The 22004-nt window shown below is 53.9% G+C and overlaps 1 protein-coding gene across 5 annotated transcripts in view; it reads right to left on the bottom strand.

Annotated features, from left to right (window-relative positions):
- FSTL4 (follistatin like 4) overlaps positions 1–22004 on the bottom strand; it is a 398609-nt gene that overhangs the window by 124242 nt on the left and 252363 nt on the right. The window lies entirely within an intron of this gene.

Consider the following 22004-nt stretch of genomic DNA (forward strand, 5'->3'; position numbering starts at 1 on the left):
TGGTCTTTTATCTCAGGCGTGCTTGCCCAACAGCATCAGAACCACTCAGCGTTTTGGCAAATGAGGCCCGTGATGCACAGTGACATGATGTAGTTTATCTCGCTGGTGATGGGCCAACTGGGGTGAACGCCACACAGGGCTCGGCTCAGAGCTGAGGCTGCGGGGCTATTGGCAGAACAGGGTAGTCCCTCCAGGCCTGCTTTCCTACCTCCTAAGGGACGGAGGGAGCGTTTTGGCACTGGGCTTTGCTATGTCCGGGGCATGGGCGTGGGCTGGTCCATCCCATTGGAGGCCACTGTGCAGCTGGTGGCTCTGCTGGGAAGGGACTGTCGGGTCCAGGGCTCTTCCCTTTAAGTCCAAGTCCAGTGTAGGGCACTAGGTAATAGCTCAGGGTTGGGGAGTCAAGATAAAGCAGTGCTGGAGAGCACTGGCTCTGGAGTCCACTGAGTTTGAGTCCTGGCTTTGCTGATACCCGAATGGGTACCTTGGACGTGGTGCCTCGGTGATTTCATCTGTGAGGTGGGGATGACAGTGTCCTCCCCCTGGGGCTCTTGGGAAAGTTAAATGAAACACCCACATAAAGGGCTCAGTGCTGCCTTGGCACTGAGTCAGGGCCTGTAAAATGATAGCTACTCTCCCCCTCCTCGTTACTGAAGCCACATTTGCTGAGGAGCAACACACAAGGAAGGTATTTGGTGTGGAAAGGCTGATGGGGCATTTGTCTGTCTGTCTCCCTCCCTTCCTCCCTCCCTTGACAAGCCTGGACAGCCCAACCACTTTTTCGTGTGCTTGTTTGTGTTTCTAGATTTTCTTCTAATTTGGGGTCAATTGATTCTCGTCACAAACAGATGCCTGTTACCATTTTCTGCTGCATGTTTATTTAGAAAAAAATCAATTGTTGTGTTCAATATAATCAAATTTATTTGCTCCCTGGGAGTCTCCATGCTCTGACAAGAATGGCTCTCCCATCCCCCTAATGTGGCTGGTATCCCTCTTTGGTCTGGTAGGATGCCCATTCCTGGGAGCTCTTAGGGTCCCCAGTTGACGATTTGGATCCTCAAGCCCATAGAGGCTCACAGTGTGAACAGCAGTGGCCCTATCCCACTACAAACTCACTCCTGCCCTGGGGGAGGTGTGATGGCCTGTGGGCCTTTTCTTCTTCCCGGTCTGGATAAAAGTCTGTTTGGGGCAAGGGAATTAGTTTTGTCCCAACCATACCCCCCACCCCCAGGCCCCAGCCCCCAGCAGGCTGAAACGTAGGCCTGGCAAATGGACCAGAAGTCAGGACACGGTACATGAGCAGTGTGGATGGTGGAGGGAGGTTCCTGGGTAGAGCATGTGCAGGGACCAGGCACAGCTGGGCCCCCGGAGGGCTGCACGAGGCTAAGGAGGATGGGCCAATGCACCTCATTCCTCCTGGTCCCTCCCACCTTCCTCACAGACAGCAGTGGGGCTCAGATCTGCTGGGAGCTTCCTACTGCCCTGGGCAGGGCCCCCACACCGGCAGGCCAGCGAGGCCCAGGGGGTGGGTCCCACCATCTGGGTCCCATCAGGTGCAGCCAACGCTCCGGGCTCTGCTCCTGCTACATCCCGAGAGTTCCCTGTGAGTTCAGGCTTCTCCACCCCGGCACTGCCCAACGCACACCTCCTGCTCAGGAAGGTATGCATGTGTCTATGAATCAACCTGGAGACAAGGTGTCAGGAAGGGTCCGTTCCCTGGACCCCCAGTCTTGCCCCCTGCTAGGGTCCTCCCTGGCCATGAAGCTCCCACCCTCTGCCACCATTCACTTCCAGGGTCTGTGCCAGATGCCCGCGGCATGCTGGGACCCAACGGAGCTTCCAGTCTTGGGCATCAGAGGTGCCCACGGAGGGGGAGCTCGGGAGGCTGGGGTGAAGGTAGCCTCCCTTGGGGAGCGCTGTCCAGTGTGGGCCCTGAGGGACGAAGGACAGGCAGGGTAGATGACACCAGGCATCAGGGAGGATACAGGCAGAAGCAGGCAGCACGGCGTCTGGAGAAAACTGATGTGGAGGCCGAGTGAGTTGAGGAGGAAGGGAATCCTAAATTCTTCTTTGTCCTAGAAGCAGTTGCACTTTACATGAATCTCAGCCTCAAATAATGAAACCATTGGCTCAATGTTCCTGAGCCCCTCTTGTGTCCCTGTGGCTTTGGGGAGTCACGAACACCAGGTGCCATATGTGCACCCACAGAGCTGGCCATTTTAGATGAGTCCCAACCCTCTTGCTGAGACACCTTTTGATGCTTCATTTCCAGCAAGGATGGTCCTCGGGCAATCCCCACCCTGGGCAGGCCTTGGTTTCCAGGATGCTGAGCCGCCTAGCAAGGCCCATAAAAGTCCCACTTGTATTTTTTTCCTTCCCGCCCCCTGGTGTCATCATGGGAGCAGACGACTGTGGCTCACTGAGAGGAGCCGTGGGCGTTTGTGGATCTGCTAGACCTGGCCTTCAGCTAAAAGCTCTTCATGCTGCTGCCAGTTTTAAACAGTTGTCTTATTAGAAAAGAAATATGTGTCCATCAAAGAATGCTTGGAAAGTACAGATGAATATAAAGAAAGAAAAGACATCATTCAAATCCCTCTCCCAGTGGTGGGAAGGAAGTTAAGCAGGACGCTCCGTGCAGGAGATTCTAAGCCCAGGAGCCAAATGAGCTGAGCCCCTGGCTGGCCCTGGTTCACCTCACAGGGTTTTCCCTTACTCAGCTTGGATAAGAGAGGGTCAGTATCCCAGGGTTGGGTTCTTATCTTTAGCTAGGTCATCCCTGACCCTCACCCAGCAAGCCCACACAGGGGACACAAAGAGGTGGGGGTGTGGAGGGACAGGCTGGCCACTAGATCATGCTCCTGCTTGTGGTTGTGGCCCCCCCTCCACCATCTGGAGTGCCCTTCACCCAAATCACCAAGGGGGCTTACTCTTCATTATCCCGGCCCCTGCTGAGACATCACTGCATCTAGGATCCCTGCCCCTATCTGGGGGCAGGCCTGGGGCCCAGGGGGCAAGGGAGATCACTTGTCTCTGAAGCAGAGCAGGGCCCAGTCTTTAACTTTGGCCTCTGGACCCTCGGCCCTTTGGAGGGAAGGTCTCTGAAATGGGTACAGCAGAAGCCTGGGGACCACAATCCTCCTCCCTGGGTCCCTGTGGGTGCTGACCATGATGACAGTGAGAATGGCAATGGCCAGCCCTTCCTGGGAGCCCCGCACCAGGGCCGATTCCTGCTGCCTGTGCAAGTCAGTCTGGAGTAGAGTTGCATTTCCCCACTAACTGATTCACGGCTGCTGGGACTTCCAGAGAGAACTCTGGAGAGTCGGATGCTTGCAGGTGATGCTGAGGTCTGTGCCCAAGCCAGCTCAGCAGGGGCTGTTGAGCTGGGATGTGGAGGGGGTCTGTTGTATGCACCAGTGGGATGGATGCAATCCACCCTGCAGACATTTCTCTCCACGTGCTAGGAAAGTCATTTAAAGGTTTCCTCTGAGTCTAGGTGGTTTCCATGTAAAGAGAGAGATTTGTGTCATAAGGGTGCCCTGGCTGGGCCAAAGCCTATGGTCAGGCTGTGGTCATCAGCTCTGACCACAGCCGATGCACACCTGTCTTGGGGCCTTCTCACAGGCTTTCTCCTCACCTCTTCTGTCTGCTTTCTTCAGGGCCCCAGCCCAGCCTTCTCTGCCAGGAAGCCTTGCTCCTCCTGCTTGCACACGTAGACCTGCCTCCTTGCATCTGGTTTCCTACTCTGCCCAGTGTGGATTGTTTTTTGTGAGGCTTGTGCTCTTAGGTTGGGCTCTGGGCTTATACAGAGCAGCCCATGATGCAAGGATCTAGGCTGAGTAGTATGTTTGGATGTGAACTCAAGAAATGTGCAGAAGGGAAGTGAGACTGGAGAGGGGGGCAGCCAATGAACCATCATGGGTTGCCACTCTGGGTGGCTGGAGCTCGGTCCCACGGAACCTTCTAGGGTCTATGTCCAGCAGGCCTCAGAGCTGCTCCACTCAGATGAGAGGGTGCAAAGCACTCTTCCACCAATTTCTGTCCCTTGTTGGCCGAGGGTTGCTCCTGGGGCACTAATGACCGCTCCATCCAGCACTTCTGGACTCCCCACATGAAGCCCTGGAATACTCCTGAGGACTACAAGGGCCCTGAGGATGGAGATGCAGGTACCCAAGGTGGGAGGCTGTTGGCCAGTGTCATGGGCAGCTATCCCCCAAAGCTACATACAATCTTGGGGGTTGATTGAGGGAATCTGGATGGGATGTTAGCAGTTGGAACTTGGAGGATACTGCAAGTTCCGGGCAGGTGGGACTGGAGTGGACAGCTGCTCATGCAGCGCTCAGGTATGAAAGGTTTACCGAATGAGTTCATTAGGGAATATGGTTGAGAACCGAGTCTTGTGGTTCCAGGGCAGACTGTCTCCTACAGAAGCCATGGTGAGGGGACCCCCTGTAACAACCTTCCTGGTGATTTCACCATAGGTTGTTCCTGTCTGCTTGATACCAACGCCATTAATGACGGTCACCACAAGGCTGGACGGAGCACTGGACAGGGAGCCAGGAGACCATCTGCTTCTGCCCTGACTGGCTCTGAGACCCTAGGAAGGGGGTTCATTCCCCTGCCCTTCCTGCCTCCACTTCCTCCCTCAGAATGGGGGCCACAGTAATCCCTCACTACCGTCCAGGGTCATGACTCAGAAGACAATGTAAAAGGCTTTGGCAAAGTCCAAGTGGTCGGCCAGGCCTGAGGGCTTCTTGGGATGAAGTAGGCTTGATGACCCAAGCAAGCTGCAGCATGGCTCATCTGTCACTGTCCCCTGCACCGATGCCCAGCACCTGGCACAGGTGCCCGCTGACTTGCTATTTGTGGATAAACAGAAGATTTCCTCCCTCCTCTTCCACTACTGCAGACACTCCTCCCTCTGGGAGGGAGGCTTACGTCCCGGTCAGCCCGACAGAGACAAGCATCCCAACAGGCCCTTGGAAGAGCCCGCCACTTTCCCACCAGCCTGGGTGCCCTCTCTATGCAGCGGCCACCTGGGCGGCCCCAAGCCCTGGCCCAGGGCTGCCTGCCAGCCCATGTGTGTGGGGCTCCTCTTGCTCCCGGGCCGGGGCTGCTTTGGCAGATAAAATATTGATCAGCCTGCTGAGAAGCCCAGAGTGTGATCCTATTTTCATGTCAGAACTTGGTAATGAACTACATTTATCAAGCCCATTCTCCATGAGAAAGGTCAGCCACAGATCTAGCTAAGTTGTTATGACACCTCATTAATCTAGTTCCCTCAATAATTGTCCCTCTGTGAAGATTCTAATGTTCTCCCATTCCAGCCACACTCCCTCCACGCCGAGGGAGATTATTATAGCAGGAGCACGGGCACATCCGCATTTAATTTTTTGAGCAAAGAGAGATAGGAAGCAGGTAGCAGCCTCTGGAATTAAATGTCCATCAAAGAAACACTTTCTAGTGCACAACAAAGGGAAGCAAGGGAGACATTGTGAATATTCCATTAGCCACACGTGCCCCTGCCCGACAGGGCCTCACAGGGACTGTCTTCACTCTGAGGCAGGTGAAGCCTCCAGTCCCAGGTGTGGATGGGGCTAGAGGGCCCCCAAGAATCAAGGGGAGCCAGTCTGTACCATGCAGGCAGATGGGGGAGGCACCATCCAGACAGCAGGACGCTCGGATTCTAGCTGAGAGGGAGAGATGGCCCCTGATGGAGGTCCAGGTTCTGTAACTGCTGAGCAGACAGGTCAGTGTTGCCCACACTCAAGCACCCTGGGGGGAGGGGGGTCCTTCCACTGTTACTTAAGCAACAGCTATGGACTTCTCCCCTACCTCCCTGAAGCAGGCCCACAGACTTTACTCCCAGGTGCTTCCTTCCTGAAAGGTCCTTTCTCATAATCTGACTTTTCTGCCAGGGTGGGCACCTGCTGGCAGGTGAGGGTGTGGGCTGGAGACACCTGACACCGGGGAGGGAGGGCGGGTGAGGAAGATGGAAGGGGCCATCCCTGGCTGCCCCTCTGCCTCCCTCACCCCCAGCTATTCCTTCCCCGAGTCCTTTGGCCTTTTTGCCCATCATGCCACTCCGTGTAAAGAGGTCCCCGTGTGCTGCCCCCATGCTCTATCACTATACTTTGTCCAGCCTCCCTCTCTGCTCCTATTCACTCATTGCTGACTGTCAGGCTGCCCTGTGAGAGTGGAAGCCCCCCAAGGCCAGGGTCTTGCCTTGTTGCAGTGCACGCCTTGCACCTGGCCCTAGCACCTACACGGTGACTGTCTGTTGCCTGCACGACTGTAGAGTCCTTGGTGGAGATGGACAGCGGTGGGTTCAGAAATGGCTGTAGCCCTGCCCAGAGGAGAGGACCATCTCAGCCGCCCTGCACCACAGTGACCGAGGTCTGGAACTCTGGAGGGCGCTGGAGCCTGGGTCATCTATCATGCCAGCTCCCATGGGAGGGCCGTGTGTGTGATGTGGGGTGGTGTGACAGCTCCAGCGTGTGGTACATGAAGCCACGCTCACTGGAGTCTGAGCTGCCTTGCACTTGCCAGGGGGCGTGGACTCTATCTCATCCACTGGGGCACCCCAAAGCCTTCAGTGGTGGCCCCACAGAATGAAGTCTGGCCTGGCCAGCCTGGGGGTGGTGGTGGCATCGTGGTGAGCCACAGAGGGACTGTTGCCTCCCTGGACACTAGGTTACATAGAAGTGGCTCCTCTGAGTCCCCTCTTGGGGGTACACACGACTCCCTAGAAGCTGCCTCTGGAGAGGAGGCTAATGTACATTTCTGCCTTCCTGTTCTGCATTGCTGGTCATGGAAGGGCTGGCCAGCCCTGTGAAGAGGCCAGGTGGCTGGAGGGACCTAGACTTGGAAGAGCAGTCCCGGCAGGGTGGGCTGTGGGTGAATCTGGCCACAGCACAGCTTTGGGAAAGATCCAATTCCATACTAGGGTTCTGAACAGTGAGCATAAAGCTGACACCAGGGATTCTCTGTGCTTTATGAACAGGTGGCTTGGGGGGGTCATGGTGGGTGGGGGGAACCCAAGGCCACTGTGAAGACCCCAACCCCTGATGGCTGGCCCTCACTGGGGCAGCCCTGCCCTTTAGGAGTTCCCTACAAAGCCCAAATTTACTGGACAGGGGACGTCAGGCCAGATTACCAGACGTGAGGGAAATGCTCTGCCACTACCAGGAGGAATCCTTTGGGGGATGGGTGTGGGCTAAGGGACAGGGAGATGGGAAGGAAGAAGTGCTGAGGAGAGGGCTGGTGAATTGTGCTCAGGGTCACCAGCATGGGGGCTGTGGCATCTCCCTTCCCAAACCACACCGAGGACATTCCTTCAGAAACTGCATGGTCGTCAGCCATGCCCTTGAGCCACACCCACTGGATGCCAGTCCTTCTTGGACCTGACAGGTGGCCGGGCCCTAGGCTTGGATCCTGAGACTCTAGCCTGGGAACCCCCAGAGGGGCCCAAGGGACAGACTGGATGGGCCTACAACCTTGGCTGCTGTTAGATCTGCTTCTGGGCAGACACACTCCCCACCCCCACCCCCACCCCCACATCAGCGGCCCTAGCTCCCGCACTGTCCGTAGCCTGCCTGGTAAGCAATGCCACTGCTGCCCAACAAAGCTGTGATCCCTCCCACCAAGGCAAAAACTTGACTTAATCGTCTGGCACCAACATCACAGCTAAACGTGGTTGTGTTACATGGGCCTCAGTTGCAATGTGTCATTCTGAGGTCTATTTTGAAACCACTAAGCTGTGCAAAGAGCAAGAAGCATTTTACTCCCAGATCTAATTTATGAGCCGCCATAACTTTACTGGAGTTTAGCTTAAGAGGAACAGATGTTTAACTTGATGTAAATTCATGAACATTAACAATCTTTCTGCTGCCATTTCTGAGAAAATTCAATTAACAATAAATGCCAAAACCAATGGGTTTATCTTTGGGACAGTCTTTTGCCAACATGATGTAGTTTTGCTTATGGTGTTGACCAAGCCTCAAAATTCTGAAAATTCTATGAGATAGTGAAGCACACATGGTACCGTCTCCTCGCCATCCTCAACAAGAACAGGTGTACTCTAAGTCATGCCACCTGGTGACCTCCTGCTGGCTGTCGCCTTGGGCCCGTAACTGCTGAGCAGACAGGTCACTATTGCCCACACTCAAGCACCCTGGGGGGGTCCTTCCACTATTACCTAAGCAACAGCTATGGGCTACTCCCCTACCTTCCTGAAGCAGGCCCACAGACTTTACTCTCAGGTGCTTCCTTCCTGAAAGGTCCTTTCTCATAATCTGACTTTCTGCCAAAGCCTACCTCTAAGGAGCTGCTTTTGTCTGCTCCAAGCCCCACATTCTCATCTTGTCCTTGTTTCCTGCCTGTCCCCTCCTTAGATCATGTTCCAAAGCCTCTGTGTCTGCTGGGTGAAGATCTTCACTCTCTTAGAGAACTAGTCCACGGTGCCCCATGGCGGGCATGGTCACTGGCCCCATGGCACTGGTGGGCTGCTGTCTGCCCATGGTTTGGAGGTGCTCTGCTGGCCTCCTGTCTCTTCCATCCTTCTAAGCTCCACCTTGGTCCCCTCCTCACCCACTAGTCCTACTGCTAGAATTGGCAACGGGCTCACCACATTCATTAGGAACACTTCATCCTTCCAGGTCCCAAAGGCTGGCCAACTGTCCTCTGTCCGTGTCCTCTGTTCTTTTCCCTGAGTGCCCTATTAGTGATCTCAGCTGGCTCTGGATGTTCTGGGTTGAGGGCACAGGGCCCACTTTGGGCAAACAGAATAAGACTAAGACTCCACATGGCCTTTCACCCTGCCAGGGTCCAACCTACATGCTGCATGGACCACATGGTTCTGACCTGCTGCGGCCCCCCTGCACAGCAAGCCTGCTCCAGCGCAGGGGGCGGTACCCACCTCTGTGTGCACCTGAATTGGTGGAGGGACAAGCCTCCTCTGATTTTCGCCCCAGTATCGGGTAATTTAAATTAACAAAACCACCCAGACCTTTGTTAGATAAATGGTACATTTGCTCATGAATGCCTGGTTCAATTGACGTTGCTATACAATCTGCCGTTTGACATTTACAATCCTCTCCTCTACTCCTATTAGAGGAAGCAAAATTGGTTGGATTCCTGGGAGAGGGATCCACAGACACTTTTTATGGTCGACTGGCACATCTATCAGGTGGCCCCGGAGTGAAAGAGTAATGTTTGAAAACTTGAATAAATGCTGAAGCCCTTCTGGCACGAAGAGCCTGAGTTTTCACTCTTGTGTAAGCAGGAAACACACACGCAGCCAGGATCCTTAGCAAGTCCCCAATTCCTTCTGGAAGGAGGGCACCGACGCCCCACAGCCCCCAGCTCTCCCACGGCCCCATCCAGCGCTGGGCGCCTACGTACTGCGGCCCCACCCCTCACACGCAGCGAGAGGAGAGGCAGCAGGTCTGGATAGGGGGACCGCCACCAGGCACGAAGCTGCAGTGGATGAGGGGGAGAGTGTTGGGCACCACCCCTGCTCTTGATAATTGCATTCCTGAGACTCTGTCCCCCCAAACACCTGACCAAGGGGAAGGGTCTTGCTATTGAGAGGGCAAAAATGTCACTTCTCAGGAGTCAGTGATGTCCAGGAATGTCACTGCCTTGAGCCTTTGAGTAGTTATGGAGCTGAGGGGGACCTCAGCAGGGCCTGCGGCTGTCTCTGGCTCAGTGACTGGCCAGGACTAGGGCCGCAAACAACAGAGCGAGCACTTTGCTCTCATGTGGACTCACGACACATGCAGGGCAACTTCGTGTGAGAGCTCAGGAGGGGCAGTGCTGTTCCCAGGAGGTGTGCTGGAATCCTCTAGGGAGGATCTTCAATTCTCATGATGATCACGAGGCTTGGTGGCACTTAATGAGTGGGGTGAGGGACCCCAGGGATCCTAGTGTTTGTAGCCCAGTCTTGTGCAACAAACTTCTGCTGGTCTGGCACCTCGTACAAGTTTTTGAATGTCTCAGCGGACAGTCACTGAAGTGAGGGCTCCTGCTACTATTCTATGAGCCCAGATTCTAACATGATGTTGTAGACAAAGTATTTTGCTCCTTGAGTTTGGCAAGGATTTTCCAAGAAGGTACCTATGCTGTGCACTGTACATTTTGTTTACAACTTTATCAAGAATTGTTCACCATTTTGGAGAATCACACCTCCAAAAGCAATGTCACTTCAGTGCTCAAACTGTCAACATAACATGCCCATCACAGGCGCTGTCTGCAGCTGTTGTGTTCATAGGATCCACGTAATATGTGCTGACATCTGACCACTATGAATCAGTATATGCAGCTGGTGTCCAAACATTTACATACTGAAAGGCATATTTTATTCCTACTACTTTTCCTTCCATCTATCTATCTCTTTTTCTTTCTTTCTTTCTTTCTTTCTTTCCTTTCTTTCTTTCTTTCTTTCTTTCTTTCTTTCTTTCTTTCTTTCTCTTTTTCTTTCTTTCTCTTTTTCTTTCTTCTTTCTTTCTTTCTTTCTTCCTTCCTTCCTTCCTTCCTTCCTTCCTTCTTTTTTTCTTCTCTTTCTTTCTTCCTTCCTTTCTTTTTCTTTCTCTTTCTTTCTTTCTTTCTTTCTTTCTTTCTTTCTTTCTTTCTTTCTTTCTTTTCTTTCCTTCTTTTTCTTTTTTTTTTTTTAAATAGAGATAGAAACAGAGCAAGTGTGAGCAGGGTGGGAGGAGCAGAGGGAGAAGGAGAGAGAATCTTAAGTAGGATCCACATGGACCAGACACAGGGTTCCAGACACAGGGCTCCACGACCCTGAGATCACAACCCTGAGATCACGACCTGAGCCAAAATCAAGAGTCTGACACTTAACTGACTGAGCCACCCAGGTGCCCCTATTTTTAATTATTTTAAACATTTATTTATTTGAGAGAGAATCTCAAGTAGACTCCCTGCTGAGCACAGAGACCCTTTCAGGGGTCTATCTTACTACCCATGAGATCATGACCTGATGACCAAACTCACGAGTTAGATGCTTAACTGAATGAGCCATCCAGGTGCTCCTTTTTTTTTTTATTTTTATTTTTTGAGGAACCACCATACCATTTGAAAAAGTGGCTGTGCCACTTTACATTTCCACCAACACAAAGGTTCAAAATTTTGCACATCCTTGTCAAGATTTTTCTTTCTTTTCTTTTTTTTTTTTTTTGATAAGGGCCATCCTAGTGGGGGTAAGGTGGTGGTCTTACTTTTTTTTTTTACACTCTTTAGTCCTGAGATTTTTAAGATAATTGGAAGAGTGTGAGGGTGCACCTGGGAGTGTTTGTACCTGTGTACAACCCCAGCCTATGAAGGCCGAGCACAGGAGGCAGAGAGCACAGAGCCACACCCTTGGCCATGGGGCCCGCCTGCTCCTAGGGAGGCAGCTTGGCGCACGCCCCCCCAAGGAAAGAGGCCTCACAGAGGCACCAGAGGGGCAAGAGCCAGGACCATCCTCCCCGCCTCTCCTTTCAGCAGAACTGGGCTCTTCCCTGTCCCTGTTTTTCCAGGACACCCCCGGGTAGGGCATGAGTGCTCTGGGCCAGCAGGCGAGGAGCCTGGGGCAAGGGAGGATTCTGAACACCTGCCTCATAGGCCTGGCACGGCCTGTGGTGTTTCTCACCCTGGTGTTGTCTCAGAGGTGTTTGCTCAGACACAGTAATCTTTAGCTTCTGAGCTGAGCCCAAGAGCCCCTTGGTTATGGAGGCAACAAGCACGGATATTCCCCTTCTGCGTGAGGGGTGTGCGGACTACAAATCAATGCCACTGGGCGGCGGTCTCCACGAAAGAACTGCTTGCATGTTAACATGCTCCCCATTTCCAGCTGGAGGAGCTTTGCTGGGCTCATGGGGACATTTACTTTGGAAGGAAAGGCGTTCCAGGAAAACTGCCTGAGAAGGCTCTCCAAAAACGGCGTCTGCTCTGAGCTGGGGATTTGGGCCTGTACGTGGGCTGGGCAGGAAACGGCATTGCAGAGAATTACCTGAGCAGAGATTTGGAGAGCTGACATACCTCAGGGAAGTTTCTGAGGTTTGGAGATTCATCCGAACCCCTCCGACTTGTATGATGGACAGTAAATCCCCGGTCAATGCAACACGAAACAAGACTCTGCAAGGACTCTGAGGGAAACCACACTCTTTGGGGGAGAGTTTTGGATAATTTCCTGTGCTTGAGCTGCTGGGAGGAGAAGGAGAAGGCTCTTCCTCGTGTGTCTGCAGCGCCCTTCTGGGGATTACCCTTCTGGGGATCAGCCACGCTGGGAACCTCACAATTTGGCAGCCCCCCTGGAGGCAGTGGGCAGCTCACCTTCAGCTCTGTGAAAGCTGGTGCCAGGTGGGCCCGCCTGAGAGGGGGCCCTGCTTCTGGGTCCGGAGCCCCGAGCCTGGAGGGCTGGGCAGTGGGATGGTTGGGGGGACCATCCGAAGGCTCCTCCTCCCGCAGCAAGGTGACTTGTTCTAGACCCACTCAGCCTCTGCTGCCATCTGGCCCACTCTCCTTGGGCTGCTGTGGACGGGTGCTCATCAGATGCACATGCTGGCAAATCGCTTTGCCCTCTGGATCCTCCTTATTCTTCAATTGTCAGGTCCCAAGAATGGCCTTGGCATTGCCTCCTACAGTATGAAAATGGATTCCAGAGCTTTAAGAGGGTTGGGGACCCATAGGACAGGGGGATGCCAGCAACACTCCAGGGCTCCTTCCAGGAGAACATGTGCCGCTCGGAGTATCCCTGGGGGTGGACAGGTAGGGCCAGTGGTCTGCAGCTGGAGGCTCTTGGCCCTGAGACTTGAGTCGGGCTGTCACCTGCCTGGCATTTTGCGCCCACACTCTTTGGGGGCCTTTCTTGCTCCTGTTCCAGCTCCCTTCTTTTCAAAGTCTAGCCTTCCACTCTTGCGAAGAGACCCCATGAGCTGTAATCATGGAGAGAACAGGCTGTTCTATAACATGAGGAGGGAGGGAGAAACCGTGCCCAGCAGCCTTTGCTCAGAGATTCAGGGTTTGGGCTGAGCCTCTCACCTAGTGCCTGGAAAAACAGGGGATCCACAGAGATGAGGATTTTCAGGGCCCCCAGCTGGGAGGAGTGACTGGCAACCTCTTCTTGGGGCCAGTGTCCCTTCAGGGGCACCAGAGCCACATTCAGTGAGTGCATTTTCGTGTGACCCATAGCTGACCTGGGTCAGATGGAGGGCAGTGTCTGAGAGTGAGAGGAAAATAAAATCTAGAAAGATCCCCATTGCAGGATGCTCTTCAGGGCTCTGAGACACAGAGCCACCAGAGTACAGCTGCCTTGGGGGGGAAGACAGAGTGGCTGGATGCTGGCCTGAGCCCAGAGGACCAACAGAACTCCATCTTCTACTCCATTAATAATCTTTACTGCTCCCATTCAAAAATCTCTTCTCCTTTCAGTGTAGAGTCTAGAAATGGTCCACATTCCAAGCTGACATGGCAACCATGCTCTTCAGTTCCCAGGGAGTTGTTTGGTCTTCCAAGTGCTGAGCTCAGCCCATACCTGCCACAATGACTGGGTCATTTTCTTCCATATTTACATGGAGCTTTTCTTAACCCTCTAGCCTCCCGTCTCTTCCGTGGTGTCCTCCCCTCTTCCTGGGGCCTCCTCTATGTAGTACTGTTGGCTTTAGCCACCTCTCTGATTTGTCCCATCCTTTCCTCTTCTAAAAGGCAATCTGAGTAGCAGTTATGTTTGCATGGGGACTTGAATAGAGTAGAATGTGTGGCACACTTCTGGGTGCTGGTAAGATTCTCTTTCTTGTTTTGGGAGCTGGTCATAAAGTACATTCTCTCTGAAAATTCATTGAGCTATACACTTGTGATGTATCCGTTTTCTCTGTGTGTTATACCTGAATAATATGCTTATTTATTTAGAGTGTGAGTGAGCAGAGGCAAAGGGAGAGGGAGACAGAGAATCTTAAGCAGGCTCTTCTCTCAGAAGGGAGCCCCATGTGGGGCTCAATCCCACAACCAGGAGATTATGACCTGAGCTGAAATCAAGAGTCAGACACTTAACCAACTGAGACACCCAGGGGTTCCAATGACATGCTTATGTAAAAGAGGCAACCTGGCATTTCTCAACATTTGAAAAATACCAGTTGCTTTGGGTAGGAGCTTTGTCCTTGGCCAGGCCCAGGCCTAGGTACATGGAGGAGGGAGTGGCATGGCAGGGAGTGGTTTATAGGAGATGGTCACTGATGTGGAGAAGCAGTAGCTTCTCTGGTCCCTCTGGTCAACAAATCATCCTGGACTGGGCATCCTTTTTGCTGGGCACCAAGTTGTCCATTTTCCCTGGAGGTGTTGCTTCTTGGCTCTGGGTCTCTGGCGAGGAGGATGGGTGGGTTCTGCTGAGCAGCCTTAGGAGAAGGAATGGAAGAGGCAGAGGGTGAGGAGATCCTTACTGCCCTGTGGCATCCTACCAAACTCAGCTCCAGAGAGGTATCTGATGCATGCTCACCCTAGCACCCTCATAGGCTCTGTGGGCAAGGCTCTGAAATGCCCTCCCATGGAACACTGCCCAATGATGCAGACCTGGCTGGCATTTGGTGGCTTTTGGCGAAGAGGTATTGGTATGGAGGTGACTGTCCAAGTGGTCCATTCTTGGTGACAGTCTGCCATGGGCCCTGGCACCAGAGGGGGCCTCATTGGAGCCCCAGGGATCATAACTCACTGGTAAGACCCTACGAGCCTCTCACAGACCATGTCTGTCCCTGTTCTGTCCCAGTCTGCCCCTCCTGGGCTCCCAAGATTGTGAGGACTGAAATGAGGGTTTGGGTCCAGTTGGAAGTCAACCTCCACAGCCTGGCTGTTTGGCTTACATGATCCAGAAATGGGCATCAAAGGTCACCTGTTCAGAGGGGGGCAGGATGGATCCTTCTGCTACCACACCTCATAGTCCAGTGATGTCTGGCCAGCCAGGACGGATGGCAGGGTTGGGCCTGCAGACCTTGCAGCCAGTCCCCTCCATCTGAAGTCTCTTCTGGGCAGCATCCTCACTGGCCCTTGCAGGCACAGCTCATTTCTCCACTCCTAGGAAGCCATTCCCCTTGCTGTGGTACTCAGGGTCCAGATCCCACACTTGATTTTCAACACTGACTGCCCTATGGCACTAACTTGCTTTCTAATATGTAGCACACACCCACTAAACAGATAGGGCCTGATGGGCCATGGTAGAGACCTCAGGGACAGGGAATGTGGGTACCCTTCCTGCAGTTACTGTACCTGCCACCCCCATGCCCTTAACCATGCTTGCTGACTGGGGATGGACTAATTGATCCTAAGCAACATGACTTTTGGATGATTTACACTGAAGGAGCAGAAGGTACTTCACTACACAGCAGGAGATAATTTATAACCAGTCTGAACACCTGGCTTGGCAGAGGCGGGTAACTTTGGAGCTCACCCCTGCTCTGTGAACTTATGAGCACATGAATTACTGCCAGGCTTACCGTAACTGTAGATCTCAGGATGAACACAGGCCAAAGAGTCACGAGGCAAAGAACTCTGAACCCTAGCTACTTGCTGGCATCCCCCAACATCTGGAGGCTCCAAGAAATACATCTCGATCCTCCCCAGCAAGCTGGGCTGTCCAGCTAGGGGAGGAGATGGAGTGGGGGTAGAGGGGAGCAAGCATAGCCAGCTTCAAATACTCCTAAGGCCCTGTCCCCATTCACTTGGCAGACATATGCTGACACTGTGTTGTACTTGGGGTGTCAGTGCACCAAGCCCTGGGCCAGGCATTGGGGCAGAGAGGGGACTAGGCACGGGCCCTACTCTCCAGGAGGCCAGGCCTAGGACATGGAAAAGTGAGTACTGTGGCGGGCCCCATCCTTTCTTCTTGCAGCTGGGGGCAGGCTTGCACTCAGCGACATGGGTGAGGGGGTGGTGGCTACAGGCCCACGCTGCTCAGTTCAGGGACATGTCCTTCCCAGTAAGGCCCAGATCCCTCAGCCTGACCTTACTTGAGTGTGAGGCTGGGATGGGCACACTGGGTCCTACCTCTGGACTAGCTGTGCACACTTTTCAGGCAGGCCTTTGAGGGAAATCAAGCCTGCATTCCTAGGTGGGGGCTTCTGTCCCCATGAACCATATGACAGGGCCAAAGCTACATTTCCCACCTAAGAAGTGGGCTGTAAAGATTCCTCTGCAACTAATTTGTGCACACATTTTGCCTGTTTTTAAAAGGAGAGGAAGTAAGGGGTGCCCAGATGGCTCAGTTAAGTATCTACCTTCAGCTGAGGTCATGATCCTGGAGTCCCAGGATCGAGTCCCACGTTGGGCTCTCTGCTCAGCGGGGAGTTTGCTTCTCCCTCTGCCTCTGCCTCTCACCCTGTTTGTACGTGTTCTCTGTCTCTCAAATAAATAAATAAAATCTTAAAAAAAAAAAAAAAAGGAGAGAGAGGCGATAAAACTGGCAGCAGGCAGCTTAGCTTGTTGCATTGGGATGCGTTCACACTGAATCAAAGCCCATGGTGAATTCAAGGAGTGGGTCCAGATCCACTTATCAGGATCAAATTCCCCTGAGCAAATGGCTATGATTATAGCTTTTAAATGGCCTAGAAGAACTAATGGATCACAGAAAATAGTGCGGGACTAGAAGGAACCATACAATGGGGGAGTCTGCTGGCTTGGAAGTGGGGCTGCCTCAGGGGAACACCAGCCATAATTCCATTTAAAAAGCCACTCCTTTGGGATCCCTGGGTGGCTCAGCAGTTTGGCGCCTGCCTTTGGCCCAGGGCGTGATCCTGGAGTCCTGGGATCGAGTCCCACATTGGGCTTTCTGCAGGGAGCCTGCTTCTCCCTCCGCCTGTGGCTCTGCCTCTCTCTCTCTCTCTCTGTGTGTGTGTCTCTCACGAATAAATAAATAAAATCTTTAAAAACAATAAAATAAAATGTCACTCCTGTCTTAGGAGACCCTTCTCCTAGCTCACGTGTCTAAGTTTCAGACTGCGTGTGACACCGTTGGGACTGTACATATCTCACAGCTTTACGCACCAGGAGTGGAAGGGTCGGGTCACTGTCCCGTTCATTGGGAAGCAAACCCGAGAGCTGGAGAAGTGTCTTTTTCAAGATGGGCTGGCTCAGTGGAGTTGATTTAACTTCTAAGCAGGGGATACCACTTGAAAAGATGGAGATTTCTTGCCTACAAGTCTCTCAGACTTGTGTGGCCCTAGAGAGTGTGTGGGCGGTTAGTATGTGTGTGGAGGGTATCTGGCAGGGGAGTTGGGAGGGTGTCTGTGTATCACAGGTTGTGTGTGAGTGTGAGGCTGAACCCCGGGATGTGTCTGCCTCCTGGGTCACCTGAGGCCTCTGGCTCTGCCTGCCTGGGGCATGGTGTGATGAGTGCTGGGTGAACCATGCTTCTGCAGGGGCCTGATACACCCTTTCTGCCTCTGTTGCCCGAGCCCACCCCACTCTGTGCACTCTGAAAACTGCTAGCTGCCCAGGGATGGGGCAACCTGTAGCTCTGCCCATGAGTGGCTCCCAGGTGGGTGCTCCCATTGCACGGTTCCTGGAGGCTCAGGTGGGTGCGGTGTGCCAGCCTAGTGAAGCCAGTGCCCTCCTCGGGAGCAGCTCCAGTGGGTGGGACACGAGCACGGCCCCCAGGGTGGCCTCTTTGCGATGCTCCATCTTCTTGCTCTGGCGTCCACAGGCACTGTCACATCTCATCACTGATAAGGGTACCTGGCTGTTCCCCTGCCAGTGCCTTTCTGGCTTCCCAGAGGCTCAGCTTCTTTGGTTTAGGGGGAGACATAAGCTGGATACAGTTTCTGGCTGTTCCCCGGTAGGCTGTTCCCACAATCACAGGCTGGAGCAAGGGAAGACTTTAGAGAGGTCCATGCACTGCCCCGACCAGGCCCTCTGCTAAGCTCCATGCTTCCTACCCCGCTGCTGGCCTGACCTGCAGCTGGCCTGGCTGATGTCCCCACATCAGCCCCCTGGGCTCAGTGTGACCCACTGAACCTGCTAGTGAGACTGCTTCTTCTTTTACATCCCAACGCAGCCAGTGGCCCTCCAGCAAAGCCCCCAGCTTTCCAAACCACACATCAGGCATCATCCCTGAAGTCCAGCCCATTTATGGCCAGTCATGGCTCAGGCCATTTCTGCCTGTTGAGTGTTTCCTGACAGGGCCAGTTGCCCTCACTCCTACCGCCTCAGCTCTAGTTCAAGAAACCATTAACGTTACTTGGATGACCACTACCCTGGGTAGCCCTCAGGCTCTAATCTTGTCCCAACAAATCTCCCCCTACTTGGCAGCTGCAGGGATCCCGACTGCCCTCACAGCAAAGCCAAGTTGCTCCTTTTGGCCTGTAGCTGCCAGGCCTCACCTGGCCTCTCCCAGCTGACAAACCTGAGCCTCCGTCAGCATCTCGTACTGGCCCGGCATCACCTCGGGTCCCTGGCATCACGGTCCTCTCTCGTCCCTCTTGGCAAAATCCTAATCATCTCTGCATCTTGGCTGGTACACGGCTTGCTTACGTGTCACTCCCTAATGCTGCTGGCTGGTTCACAGGCTACTGTGTCCTCGGAGGGCACCGGGCACCCCCTGCACAGTGTTTATTGTCTTGCTGCTTCTACTTGTCCGTTCTGCCCTTCCTGTCAGGGCCTGAGAGCCAGTGATACCCTGGTAAGTGATTAGCATACAGCAAGCGCATGACAAATACACGAAGGAATGACCAAGTGGATGGACATGGAACTTTCATCCAAAATTGCTTCTACGGGGACATACACATGTTTCCTTCTGACCTGAGTCCAGGAAGCCATAGAACAATCCCTGGGTTAACTGAACATAGATACTCTATGCTCACAGGACTTCCTTCTGCTTCTGCCTGGAACCTTCTGCAGCCTATCCCAACTCCTTTGCATAAGTGGGGGCAGGAGAAGAGAATTGGCACAATAAACAAGGCCCTAGCATGAGGTGCTCAGAACTTGTCTCCCTGCGCCCTGCTTCTTCATCTGTGCAATGGGGCCGCTAACCTCTGTCCTTGGGGCTGTTCCAGGAGCCAGGGGCCCAGGATGGCACCTCCCCTGGCAGACAGGAGCAGCACCCTGGGTGGAAGCAAAATACTCTTTGCACTTTCATGGGTAAGATTCCCAAGACCTCTGGAGTGTGGGGCGAGTGTGGGGCCCACGGAAGGTTCTGGGAATCCAACCTCTTTCCAGAGAAAACACCTCCTGGGCAACATCCTTTTCCCTTCTGGCACTGCGGAGGGGACCCATGAAATGGCTGTAATGGAAATATAAACTGTCCTACTTCAAAGCACTTTGATGTTTTATAATGACCATTATAAACCTGTTCTCTGCGTACCACATAAATACTTCAGCCCCATACCACATTTCCCGGTATCTCTAAAGACACCAGGAGAAAAGCAAGGGAGCCATAAAAGAAACATAAAAATACAGTTGCAGAGGAGCCTAAAACACATTTCTTTGAAGCTTAATTGATGGGAAAAGCTTCTGGCCCCAGAGAACTTAAAGGCTCATCATGCAGATATTTGATTAAGTGTCCCTGTATCACGGACCACACTAAACTGGAAATCATGACACCGTAATTGCAAATGCATTAATAAAATGATGATGTGGGTTTGCTCAGGACATAAAGAAAGAATGAAATAATTCACTCAGATAACTCAACGAAAATGTAGGATGTGCCCCTGAGAGGGCTGGAAGCAAGGGCTGTTTGAGTCTCAGTCTCACTGACCCCGTGGATAGGGGGCCTGGCCTCTAGTGAGGGAAGCTCTTGGGTCGATGGAAGCCCAGTCAGGCTTCAGAACCACCGTAAGGGTCCAGGTATGAGACCCCTGAGGGTCCCCAGGAGCTCCTTTCCAGGGGGACCTCCAACCACTGATGTTCCTGCCTGCAGGCAGGGAGGGTGGCCCAGGGTTCTCACAATGGCCATTGTCTCTCCTGGACAAACAACTATAGGAGAAAAAACCACATGTATGAGTTCAGCCACATTTGTGTTAATTACCCATAGTCCAAGACAAAGCCAAGAGGACGGTCCTTAAGCATGAGCTAGCTTCCTATGTGACACTAGCCAGGCTCAGCCCCCGGCTCTCAGACCTCGGAGCACAGCCAAAGGAAGCTTGCCCGCCTCCACCACTACTTCACCTGCAAGTGTTCCCAGGACCCCCTGCCAGGCCTGTGTGTGAGGGTCTGTGTGTGCGTGTGGGGGGGGGGGGTGGGGAAGGGGGTAAGACAAGTGTCATGGAGGCTTCACGGGAAACCTTCCTCTCTCCCCTGTTCTTATCTGCAGGTGGAGCACAGCCACCTCCTAATGCCTTTGCCCATTTTCGGATCCTGTTACCTCTCTGCGCCATTACCCCATGCCCCGCTCTCTGCTCGTCTGTAACCCATCTGTCCTTGCAGCCCTACTGCGAAGCATCCTTCCTCCAGCAAACCCTAGCTACAAACCTGGATGTACCACTGTCAAGCCGTGTGTCCTCAGGTAAGTTGCTTAACCTCTCTGAGCACCTCTCCTAATTGACAAAGCGGAGGCCTTGGGCGCGCTTCAGGCTGCCCCGCCCCCGCCACAAGAGCGCAGGGACCCGTAGCAGGTGCGCCAGAGGGCCTAGTAGAGGCCCCAGCCCTGTCTCTCGGGCCCCTGTGGCTTCCTGTGTGACACCTCCTGAGCTGCCTGCACGGCGCTGTCCCCGAGGCGGCCCACGGGATCCCAGGGCTTGACAGGGAGCTGGGACCAGAGAGCGGGGGACAGGAAGGACGGCGGGTAGGGCCGGCGCAAGGGGAGGCAGGTCTAGGGGGTCTGAGGCAGCATGGCCCGGAGCTCAGGGAACAGCAGGCTTGGAGCCGGAGGGAAGGTGGCCCGGGAGGCTGGCAGGAGCGGGCACGTGCGGGGCGGCCGTGGGGGGGCTCAGGGAGGAGGCCGGCGTGAAGACAGCTCGGAACCGGGGCACCACAAGGCGGTGGCCGAGCAAAGCACACGGCAGGAAAGGCGCGGCGCTCCCCGGCCACCTATCACCGCGCACACCCGAGGGGGCCCTTGGGTTGGCTCCCGCGGCCGCTCTGCGGGGCTGTGTCCCTGCTCATGCGAGCACCCCCGGGGGCCTCTGCGCTTCCAGGCGGGACGCGTGTGTGGAGGTGCACAGGTGCATGCACGCACGCCCAGCGCCGAGGGGGCAGCCCAGCCAGGGCGAGGCGGGAGGCTCCCGCGGCCTGCACGGCCTCCACGTGCCCTCTCCGTGCCTGCCTCGGTGGCTTCTGTCCGTGTGCCTGACCGCAGCCCTGTCCTGGGCGGCAAGTGGCCCGGGGGAGCTCAGCGTCTGAGACAACAGAGTGAAAGTAGTGAAGGGGAATAGAGGGGAAGGGAGAAGAAACGGGTAGGAAATATCAGGGAGGGAGACAGAACATGAGACTCCTAACTCTGGGAAACCAACTAGGGGTGGTGGAAGGGGAGGAGGGCGGGGGTGGGGGTGACTGGGTGGCAGGCACTGAGGGGGGCACTTGATGGGATGAGCACTGGGGGTTATTCTGTATGTTGGCAAATTGAACACCAATACAAAATAAATTTATTATTCAAAAAAAAAGAAAGTGTTCTTTCTCGTGAGGCTGGCTCGTCTTTCTGTGGAGCCTGCCGGTGCTGGGGTGTCCTCCCCTTGGGGAGACGGGGAGAAGGAGAGATGGGGCCCACATCATGTGGCCGAGGCTCCTCCCTAAGCTGCACTGTGGCTCATTTAGTTGTAAAATTAGAAAGAGCCCAAGGTGCTGGGCAAACTTCTTTTAAATTCAAATAACTAAGTCGTAGTGCTCGAAGTTCCTCCTTCATGAGGATCATGAGAAAATATGGAAAAAGGAAAAAATACTCATCGGTAATTCTCAGACCTCGAACAGCAAGGCCACCTCTGTGCCTTTTTGGTCATTTGCCTTGAAGCCGCATGTTTTTGTGTGATGGCCATCACAGGATACCTGGCATCCCGAATTCTGACTTCTTAACCATTTCCCAGAAGACTTTCGTTTGCAGGTAC

Source organism: Canis aureus, chromosome 10, assembly GCF_053574225.1.
Source record: "Canis aureus isolate CA01 chromosome 10, VMU_Caureus_v.1.0, whole genome shotgun sequence".
Lineage (NCBI taxonomy): Eukaryota > Metazoa > Chordata > Mammalia > Carnivora > Canidae > Canis > Canis aureus.